The sequence below is a fragment of the Humulus lupulus genome, chromosome 4 (assembly GCF_963169125.1).
Source record: "Humulus lupulus chromosome 4, drHumLupu1.1, whole genome shotgun sequence".
NCBI lineage: Eukaryota > Viridiplantae > Streptophyta > Magnoliopsida > Rosales > Cannabaceae > Humulus > Humulus lupulus.
The window spans coordinates 105,559,966-105,570,181 of record NC_084796.1 but is presented as its reverse complement, the minus strand read 5'-3'; the positions used below and the strand labels follow the sequence as shown (position 1 = coordinate 105,570,181).

At 32.1% G+C, this 10,216-nt stretch overlaps 2 long non-coding RNA genes across 2 annotated transcripts; both read left to right on the top strand.

The window, feature by feature from the left end:
- Positions 1-2,433: 2,433 nt before the first annotated feature.
- LOC133829108 (uncharacterized) lies at positions 2,434-3,233 on the top strand. Its single transcript, XR_009891532.1, has 2 exons — positions 2,434-2,480; positions 2,994-3,233. It is a non-coding gene; the product is annotated as an uncharacterized LOC133829108 (long non-coding RNA).
- Positions 3,234-8,174: 4,941 nt separating this feature from the next.
- Positions 8,175-8,847, top strand: LOC133829107 (uncharacterized). The gene is made up of 3 exons (XR_009891531.1): positions 8,175-8,298; positions 8,543-8,606; positions 8,756-8,847. It is a non-coding gene; the product is annotated as an uncharacterized LOC133829107 (long non-coding RNA).
- Positions 8,848-10,216: the final 1,369 nt, after the last annotated feature.

The following is a 10,216-nucleotide window of genomic DNA, read 5'->3' as shown; positions in this document are numbered from 1 at the left end:
AAAGTGATGCTTTTAATATAATATGAGTGGTTATTTTACAAGTTATGATTTTCTTTAATTGGATAAAGAAAAATGTTGGATTTAATTCACTTGTGATTTTTAAATAATGACTGAAAGTTTAGTTTTAAAAGTTTTAAATAGTTATTTAATTTTCACGTATGAATTTGTATTACATTAAATTAAGTATTAAAAATAACTCAAATAAAATATATTTTTTTTCCAAACTTAATATTATTATTTTTCTCACATCAAATTATGAAATTCTATTAACTTAAATTAAATTGTTATTTTTCTAAGGAAACATGGTAATCATAGGTATTTTTCTTTTTAAAATAATTTCCAATGCCTTTGCTTTCTTTGTAATTTGAAAATAATAAACGGGTCTTTTATATTTTCTTAATGGCTAAATAAAATTATTTTTATGAAATAAAATGAATGTCTTGGGAGATTTAATCAACCTAGTAATTTTTAGAAGATGAACAATGGTAAACAACACATGCTACAAGTCTTTTATTTTTAAAACGATAGAAGTAAGACGCATAGAATTATCGTTTTAAATGCCACAATTACGCAACGTTCTCACGTATGCATGTTACATGCAAATTCACTTTTACGTTCAAAATAATGTCTATTATGCAACCATGTAGTTTTTATAGAAAGGTCATGCATGCAATATAGGTAGAATGAGCATTATTCTTTTTATGACCTTATGTGTAATTAAGCATATGTGTATGTTGTATGTAACTCCTACCATGTGTGCATGGCCCATGCACACATGAGTTATATGAAAGGGAAAAATAGTAATTATATGAAGCTAAGAAATGTCGTTTTGATAATGGTATAGGCTCGTTGAGAAGTTGTGGTTTTACTTAGCTTGGACCTGAGGTAAGGAAGTTCGATAGAATTTATGGTTGTTTATGCTATGAATGGTAAGACTGTTTGTATGAATGAAAATGTTATGAGTTATGAAATGCTATAATGTGATGATATGTTGGCTTGTATGAATGTTGTATGATATGAATGGATGTTAGCGTGATGAACGCGACACATCAAATAAAGAGGTTACTAAGGATATGAAGATGTAACCGAGTTATATGTAATGGTTGTTAGCGTGTTGAACGCGACTCAACAAATGGGTTACTAAGGATATGAAGACGTAACCTGAGTTACTAAGGATATAAAGACGTAACTCAAAGGGCGGACGCACCGAGGTTATTCAAGGACCAGAGACTCCTGTTTACCTCAAAGGGTGGCATGGACAAGTTAGCGGACCATGTTCACAAGGAATTGTTTATGATTATGTTATGATGTTTGGTGATGTTTATGATTATGTTATGATGTTTGGTGATGTTTATGATTTTGTTATGATGTTCATGATATGATAGATGGCATTATGTTGACGTGGATATGTTTATGTTTATGATATTAATGCCAATTTTATGATGATGCTATAATGTATAAAGATGAATGATAGTGTTTGTAATTTGTTGTATTCTTACTTGCTTGTTGTTTGTACTTCCTTACTGGGCTTTTAGCTCACCCCCTTACTTTCCCTTCCAGGTAGCAAATAGGTTTTCTCTGTGGCACGCGTTGTGGGAAGTTCTATCATCCTGGTGTGTATGGCGTGGGGGCATCCTATGGACGTAAAATGATTAATTAAAAAAACGTCATTTTTAATAATGTTATGTTTTATGAGACTCTTTTTTTAACTTATCAGTGGGACTTGAATTATTGGCTGTTTTAGAACTTTACATAAAAACTGATATTTTCTTTTAAAAACTATTGGGCCCAACTGGCATGTTTTTAAGCAAGACCCCACTGAAACCTTTATAATAAGTGGCTTTCTTTTATAGACCAATGAAAATGTGAATGTTTTATTAAGTACTAGTTAAGGGACACTACAACAATTTTGAGTAAATATTACGTTAAGATATAGCACCTTTTTTAAAGTGTTATTAATGATTTAGCTCTAAAATATTTGGGGAGAAATATTTAGCGCCAAGTGAATTAATGGCGCCTTTACTTTTCATTTTTTTTATTATTTTACACAACACTCTCATTCTGAATATGGGTTCTCTCTAAACGCCTAAATCCCTTCATTCTCACCATTCATTTCATCGATTCTCTCTAGCCTCCACGAGAGAGTGCTCAAACCACACGGCGTCGTTCTCCTCCACCGGCGGTCAGATTGGTCTACTCCAACATCACGAAGTCGCTCTCCACCCCATCGGCTCGACTTAGCAAACATCAAAGGTACTCTTTCTTGTCCTGACCTCACTCTGGTAATGGTTCCTACTCTTCAGTAAATGAGAGAGAGCCCTAAGCCGCTGCCCTCTCCTCCTCTCACTCCTATCCGTTATTCTTCATTTTCTTGGAAGAATAGGTGACGGCGCCTGGCGGAGGCAGAGGCAAAGGCGAGGTCACGGGTTCGATGATGCGTGGGTCTTCTTCTCCTCAGCACACGACGGAGGCGAGATCTGGTATGTTTCCTCTCAACTTATTTTTGTTGTTGATGGTTGGTTCATGGTAGTCGAAGCCTTAGAATGGGGTATTTTAATTACTGTGTGTTTAATAATCTTATAGGTTTTCTTCATAGTATATGTTTTGTCTTTCATTTTAGTTATTATATGTGGATTTTTGAATATGAGTATGAGTTTAATGAAGTTTGAATCTGGGTGTTGTTCTTCTTTCCTAGTCACTCATTCCATTGTCATCTTTCTGGCCTCCCTCCCCCGTTCCAAAACCTCACCATTCATCTCTCAATATTGCTCCATCAATTTTGATTTCTGCAATTTTTTGTCTCATGTGTATATATAACTATAATATTGTGATTATTTGTGGGAATTTTGGTTTAAATTAGGGATTGAATATACTGTACTATGTTTGAAGCAAGAAAGAAAGTTTGTGATGATTTTTTGTTCTTAATCTGATTGTGGTAATAATTTTTGTTTTCAAGTTCTCTCCCTCTTAATGTAATCTGTCATGATTTTTAGGCTACACTTTCCTAATTGCAAATGCTGCAAGGGTGAGAGCCTTCTTTGGATGCCCAGTTGATGAACGCAAGGACTTTCTGCTGCAGATGATGTATAGTCCTCAGGACTGTTGAGGTACTTTGTAAAATTGCAGATAAGTGAGTCTAGGCTTCAAAAGTGATGTTAATTTAACATACCATAGTTGCAGCAAGAATAAAAAATAATAATAATTCAGTGTAACAAACATTTATAGTTTTTTCAGATGACTGTGTTCGGTTGTTTTGATTATTAAGTTAATAGATAGAATCATTTTCTAGTTGATGGCTGATGATACTTTAAACTCTTGTTCATTCTGAAACATGAATCTGGGCTGTTTTTTTTAATATTAATATAGATAAATGTGCCTTGACAAGGCTTTCTTTTAGAACATAAATACGCATGACTTGAGTCATATGGTAGATAATAGATATGCATATACATATTCACAAACAGTCCACAGCACAAACAAGCAAATTATATATGAGCCAGAGCCTCTGAATCTGGATTGGTTCCATTCTCCTGAAGCTTCTGAATCTGGTAACGGACAGATTGTTCCTTCCACATGTCTTTGTCCAGATAAGTCTCGTAAAAGGTAACTTCACCATTTGTTTTTGCAGTCAAAGCAGCACTGCTCCTAGTTCCATAACGACCCTGCAGATAAGACAAAATCCCATGTTATGAACACTGACTTTTTTTATGGAACACTAACTTTAATGCATGTAAATGCAACTTTTAAACATAGACTGAATGAGTGAGTCAATACTCACCAGTGGGGTGTCAACTTCAACTTTTAAACATATATGTTTACTCTATCTTTATTTGCCAAAAGTGATGCAGTGAGGTGTAAAGTTGTTTATTGTAATCTCATCTTGAAAATTAAATTGGCAGGTAGTTTATTAAGTGTTTGTATCGTTTGTTTCCATTTCATAAGATTCCATCCATAAATGTATATATGTTATATTTTTGAGTATTGGACAGTCCATAATTTTTTCTATAACTTGCTTTGTTTCTGGGTGTTTCATTCATTTGCCTTGAAACTGTTTTATTAATTTTACTACAAGAAATTTTTTGGGAGATATTTCTACTAAAGACCATAAGAATGCCCAATCGTAGTGTGAACAGAATTGAAATGTCCTTGAAGTAACCATAAGTATGGCATGATTTAGATTTTCAATTCTTTTTATCTTAATAGCTCAACCCTTTTGACACTTGCCTGCCTCCTTTATTGAGCGAATTTTCAATTACTTCAAGTGACTATTATGGTTCTAGACCAAGAACTTGATTTCTCTAATGTGTTTTCTGTTTGAATCTTGTAGTTGATCCCTATGGCTTCAATCTTATAGCCTTGTCTCTTCATTGAAGTTATTTCTATCTTTGCTTACTTTCAAAGAAGTAGAAATAAAGACACCAACTGTGCCAGTTTCTTCTTTCCTTTCCTTTTCTTTCTTTTAATTTATTATTATTATTATTTTATTTATTAAAATAATTTTTATATGGATTTTCCATTATTTATGTGGATTAATGATATAGTTGGTGACCTCCTTACGTTTTAGCCAACCTGTGAAATCTTGAGTGATACCAAGTAATTAACTGGAATTTGATTGACTCTTGAAGTAATATACGTGAAACCTTGAGTCAACTTGTTCAATGAAACTTACATTGTCAAAGAGCATTTGTGATATTGACCCTTCTTTTTAAGACATAAAAATTGATTCTTTCTATTTGTGCAACAAAGTTTTGATGCCTGATTAAAACTTACTGTACTGATCTTTTAAATAAGAACAGTATAAACTCTTTACTGTACTGATCTTTGATTTAGGATTAAAATATTTTTTTTTATTTGATTTCCATCTTTACTGTACTGATCTTTACTGTACTGATCTTTGATTTAGGATTAAAAAGTTGCATTTTTGTTATACCAATTTGCTTTTACTGTGTTTTATATACAAGTATGAACAACAGCCCAAAAAATCTGTCTCTTCTGGGTCTGAATGTTGGAGGTGTTCTCTGCATTTTCTTTTCTACTTGGCTATTATTAGTATTCATTGAAAGGCTTAGATGGGGATAAAATTGGTCTCAAGAGTCATGACAGTCCATGGTGGTAAAGCAACTGTATATGAACCTATCATTTTTAATATCTATGTTAGTTCTCTGTTTCTCCCTTTTATGGAATTATTGTTTGTTTGGGATTGATCAAGGAAAGATTACAACTTGATGATGTAAAATATATTTTGTATTGGGTTTATGAAAGCTGATAGTTTCATAGCTTTTGATAATGTAGCTTTGGTTAGTTTCATAGCCTTTTATTTTGTATTTGATTACCCTCTGATAAAAGATAAGTTTATTTATTTAAATTACAGTTTTGGTTTCGTTTGGTGCTTGTAGTTAATTCTTAAAATAAATTAGCTATTAATGGTTCTGTTTTGAGTCTGAATTATGTGAGAGATAATAATATTGATGTTGTTTTCTCTGTTCTTTTGACATTTTTTTATTATCAATTTTATTATGTAAATTGGTGAACAAATATAATTGATTCTCTTGAACAATAAAAAATGTATTTATAATCTATTTGTGTGTATTTATGTTATTAGTTATGTTCTGTTAGGGTTCATCTATGTTTTGCTATATTTTTATGTCAAATTTTTCTCTGTTTTTGACAGAATTTTACAAGATGGTCAGTGAGGCAGATGAAACTGATCTAAATATACACGTATTGGCTATCATGCTACCACATTATGATGGCTTGAGCTTGTAAAGAATGCTGCTTAACAGTTCATCAGGTTATACTTTTGTTATTATTAGAGATTGTAAAGAAATAAGAGTTTGTTTATAGCATTGGATTTGACATGTATCTAAGGATTTTAGTTGTTTTAGTTAGTAAACCTCACACGTATTCTTTCAATGTGTAAAAATATGTAGGGAGGGATTCATTTGGTGCGGTTTGCATACATATTCAATTATATTGAATTTGATCAGCCAGATCTTACATTAACCTTACTGAAAGTTTTATAATTGGTGGCCTTGAGTAGTGTTGGTTTCTTTAACTTTTATTGTGCTTGAATGCATTTTTAATTGAAATCAGAAGTAATTAACTAGCCATTGATTCTCATGGTATACTAAAGTAGCATCTTTCTGGTTATAATGTAATGTTATGATCTGAGTCTTTTCTAGTTTCATGGAGAATACTATCATTTATTATTCATTTATAGAATGCTTTTCACAATAAATTTATTGATGTGGAAGAAATTGCTTGCTTTTGGGTGCATAATATAAATTACAAATGACTTAGACACTTAGCTATGCTTATTTCTTTCTGTTTTGCAGGTGTACCAGTGTCTGTGAGGTTTGATGGTGGCAGGGCTTGGAAAGGCGAGGTGTTATTTCACTTTGCAGGTGTACGCTGGTTTGTTCTTTACTATTTGGATATTCTGTTTTGATCTAAGGTTTGGCTATTTGATATTGATCAATATATTACAGAGATCACGTTCAATGCTTCTACACTTCGGGTTTTATTTCACTTTTATAAGTGATGATGCATTTCTCTCTCTCTTCAGGGTGTGATTGAGTGCCCTGTTCCTGACAAAGACATTAGAAGATTTGATGCAAATTTACGGTTGTTTCCTCCTTTTATTGATAACGATCTGTGCCCATTAACCATTAAAAACACAATTCTTCAGTCATGTTACTTGCGGAATACCGAATGGGTATGTGGAGTAGCTGTTTATACAGGCAAGTTTGTTTATTCTAGTTGTCAAGGCCATATTTTAATGCATACCTCTTTGTTCATGAATGCACATATTTGTTTTGTTTTGAAGCAATAAGAAAAGGGAAGTTCTCATAAATGGTAAATGACCTTATGCAGTATATGAAAAAAATTATGAATAAAGTATGAAAATTTGTACTTTAATCATGACATATGCTGGTGAAGTCGACAACTTTTATATTAATTATCAACATCAATATGCCAAGGGAAATATCTTAGTACCTCCCAAACTTGCTATTGTATCTTAAGAAATAATAATTGATAAAACTTGTATTTCTGATTAATGGGAATAGCACAAATTTAAGTGAGTCATGCTTCTTCTTCTTCTTCTTCTTCTTCTCTCTCTCTTTCTCTATCTATCTATCTATCTATATATATATATGTCTCTCTTTAAAGGCTGTCATGTGGTTGATGGCTTTAGTGCCTACAAATTTTGTACCTTCTCTGCAATCTGACCAATTTCAGTTATGGAAGTTTCCAGAGGATTGATGCACCCAGCTGTATTTTCTTTCCTTTTGTTTATATAGATCCATATTGGTATCCATTTCTTCCTTCATGGATTTTATAATGCTCCCTGATGGTTGAAGGAACTGTCCAAGAATCCTTTACCTGATTTTTATGCGAGTCTTTGTGTCATTCACTTGTCAGTTACAAGTTTTAACTGCAGGTATAACATAATTTTTTGTTTCATATCTAAACAATATCCACAGTAGTAGGATTTACGGAAGCTTAGTTATCAAAAACAGACCAAAAAAAGTGGAGTATATTATTTTAATGTCTCTGAATACATACGGCTCATAGCAAGTGTTGTATTCACAAGATGTTTGGAAGTTATTTTGTGTACAGTTTTTATTAACCCGATTTCCACCACTATGGTACCATGATTGATTTTTGCCTGCTACCTCTGTGTGAAGGTTGCTCATGAATTCATTCAATCCATAGCTGGAAAGAAGCCTGAAAATTTTAAGATTGTTGTTTCTTCTCATAATTATCAAAATACCCCATCTATGGAGGATCTTGGTAATCTTGTTGCAAAAATACAAGCAACTGGAGCTGACATAGTGAAGTTTGGAACATCTGCCTTAGATATAACTGATGCGGCACGTGTTTTCCAGATAACTGTGCATTCTCAGGTATCCCAAATTCAAGCTTCTCTCTAGTTTCTTGTTTCTGTAAATCCAGAAACATTAGTCAATATTCTTGTTTAGTATTAATGCTGGCTTTTGTACCTCTTATTTTCATCTTCTTTATATGATGTGAACACATTAATTTACTAACTGGAAATTCAGGTTCCAATAATAGCACTGGTTATGAGCTTCTACATTTATACAATTTCAGACAGATAGGGCCCGACACAAAAGTGTTTGGTGTTATTGGAAAGCCAGTTAGCCAAAGCAAATCACCAATTTTGTATAATGAGGCCTTCAAGTCAGTTGGTTTTAATGGAGTTTATCTGCATTTGTTGGTAGATGACATTGCAAATTTTCTCCAAACTTACTTGTCTGCAGATTTTGCGGGATTCAGGTTCAGTTTTTTTCTTTTTAATATTAAAGTATTTTGTTAACAAAACTTGTTCTAACTCTCGTTAAACAAAGCCCATACTTCTGGAATTTTCGTATGACCACTGATAAGCATTGATATTATAAATATGTATATTTATATATAACTTGTGTTGTATGGGAGAGATGTATTTGAAAAAAAAATTTGTGTAGTTGGAAGTGAAATTTTGATGGCATGCTTGTATTAAAATTAATTCTGTCAAATACAGTGTCACCATTCCTCACAAGGAAGCTGCACTCACGTGCTGTGATGAGGTTGATCCAGTTGCCAAGGTAATTGGCAAATCATTCATGTTATGTGTTGTTTGACCGTATAATTTGTAGTATGACTGAATTTCTAATCTTTTATTGTTCAGTGTATTCTATTTTTATTTTCAAGATTTTCTCATATGTGAATGGTTTATCTCTTGATACCATACAAGTCAATAGGAGCTGTTAATTGCATTATAAGGAGACAAAGTGATGGGAAGTTATTGGGATTCAATCCTTCTCCTCGACCGGGCGAAAAGGGATGATGATCGGTGCCGATCTAAGTAAGCAAACACAATCTCATCATTTGTTTATGAAAACTTATGTCCCTTAAAAATTGCAAAGGTAAACCTTCCAAATTTAGTTTTTCAAATAGATCCCGAAGTTGAGGTAATTCATTAGTTAAAACTTACCTTACGAGTGCTACTAGTTTATTTGCTTGTATGGGAGAGACAAACTCTGATCATGTTAGTGGTTTCTGGTCCAACAGGTGTAGACAATTTACAAATCGATGCCAGTGTAGAGAAAAATAAATAAGTAGACGAAATGAATAATGGTTTGCGCGTTTTCATACAGATAAAGGCATAAAATCTTGACATGTGATTGTTATTGTAGGTATGGAAAATACTGGAAATCGTACTGCGAGAAGGTTCGGTACAGGGTCATCCCTGGAATTTACTGAGAAAATGTTGCACAAGTGTTTGTTCTATGTTGAGAATGGCATGTATATTCAGCCTTTCCAAATTAAATGATGGCAGGCTGGTATCATGTTGTTGTTATTGTTGTTTTTGTAATGGTCAACTTTATGGATGTTGTATTTCTCTCATCTTCAATGACCAAAAACTTTTCTTGTTTAGGAAAATTACTATAAAGTTTTGTTTCTATTTTTCATTTTTGAAGTAAAAATTGTTCAAGATTATAAAACTTTATTATGTTATGCTTTCAAACTTAAGTTAGAACTAAGATCTCATGAAGTAGACACATTTATGGTTTGAATTAGTTATTGTTTAATGTAATACTTATGGTTTATCAATCTATTGAGAATTACATTTTATGATTAATTTTGAATTTTTTTATCAAAATACAATAATGAAAATCTTTTAATTAAAAAAAAACCATATAAGTATACTTATCAAAATAAAATTTAAAATTTTATTACTATATGTTATGATTTAAAAGCATATTATAAGCGTAAAAAATCGTTATGGTTTATATAATATAACAAACTAAAAATGTTATCAAAATAATCAAATGTAACAGTTGAAAAGTGTTATGAAAAAAATACAAGATTAAACTTCAAATTTATAATCAAAAACTCTATCTAAATGTTATTATTTGAATATTATAGCACCTAAAAATGTGTTATTGAATAGTTTAAGATAACACCGAACATAACATTGAAAAAATGTTATAGAAAAGACTGGACTTTTAATAACATGGGCTACGTTAGCATTTTCAAAAGTGCTATCAATAGTCCCAGATAGCACTTTTTAAGTGTTATGAATACTGTTTTTTCTTGTAGTGGGAGTTTTATAGTCAGGAGCAGCATAAGCGTCATAAACGCATAGCTGAAAAGATTAGATCTAATTGACATCTGCATTGAATGACTCATCATGAGCATTAATTCTTGACTG